Source organism: Hetaerina americana, unplaced genomic scaffold, assembly GCF_022747635.1.
Source record: "Hetaerina americana unplaced genomic scaffold, ioHetAmer1.1.p SCAF_10, whole genome shotgun sequence".
In the NCBI taxonomy this organism is placed as follows: Eukaryota; Metazoa; Arthropoda; class Insecta; order Odonata; family Calopterygidae; genus Hetaerina; species Hetaerina americana.
Window position 1 is genome coordinate 36,644,886 of NW_027286070.1, and position 950 is coordinate 36,645,835.

Genomic DNA, 950 nt, shown 5'->3' on the forward strand with positions numbered 1-950 from the left:
AAAAACAAATGAATATATTGCAGGAAATAGGCATAGATTGGAGGGACAGGAGACTAATCCACACCCTGTACATGTGTCGAACTGCTCAGGTGCGAGTGGGAGACGGAGAGTCCGGATAGATAGTGTTAGGAAGAGGAGTAACACTGAGATTTCCATTATCGTGTGTGCTGCTCAACGAACGTACATGTGAAGGAACTCATTAAATATGAGAAAATATGGGCGCCGTGGCTTAGTTGGTTAAAGCGCCTGTCTAGTAAACAGGAGATCGTGAGTTCGAATCTCGCCGGTGCCTAATTTTATTTTTACGCATGTAGCGTGTAGGGATCCGAGTGAAAAAGGCCTCATTCGAGAAATTGCGAAGGTTCAGCGCCGTGCAGCCCGTTTTGTAAAACATTCCTACGATAAAACGCAAAGCGTCACCGAAATGCTCATGGATTTGGGGTGGGAATCATTGGCTGAGAGACGATTCAATGCAAGATTGAAATTATTAAATAAATTTAGATCCGCATGTTTCAGCACCGAGGTCTCGCAAATTATTCGTACTCCTACATACATTAGTCGCTTGGATCATGCATATAAAATTCGGGAAATAGATACCAGAACTAGCCGACTCAAGGACTCCTTCTTCCCACGGACAATACGGGATAGCAACTGCAGGGCTATAGATAGCAAAAATTCCACTTGCCACCCTCAGCGTCAAAAAAATAATTAGTTCTACTTAAATGCATGCTCTTCCACTAACCTTATGTGTTTTGTTATAATAACCCATTCTTTCCGAATGACCGCATTCGTGTTCTGTTCATCTGTTTTTAAGTCTCCCTTTCAATCCCTCGTCCCTCTCCGCAGGGGGAAACTCCTGCTACCTGCAACGTTGGGTCGCATTCCCTGCCTTTTACAGTCTCTTCGGGGGGTAGAGTGTTTTGAGGTGCATGTTTATGTGGTAGTGATGT

General features: G+C 44.2%; 1 non-coding gene across 1 annotated transcript; it reads left to right on the top strand.

Moving 5' to 3' along the window:
• The first annotated feature begins 218 nt into the window (after positions 1-218).
• On the top strand, positions 219-292 carry TRNAT-AGU (transfer RNA threonine (anticodon AGU)). Its single transcript has one exon. It is a non-coding gene; the product is annotated as a tRNA-Thr (tRNA).
• Positions 293-950: the final 658 nt, after the last annotated feature.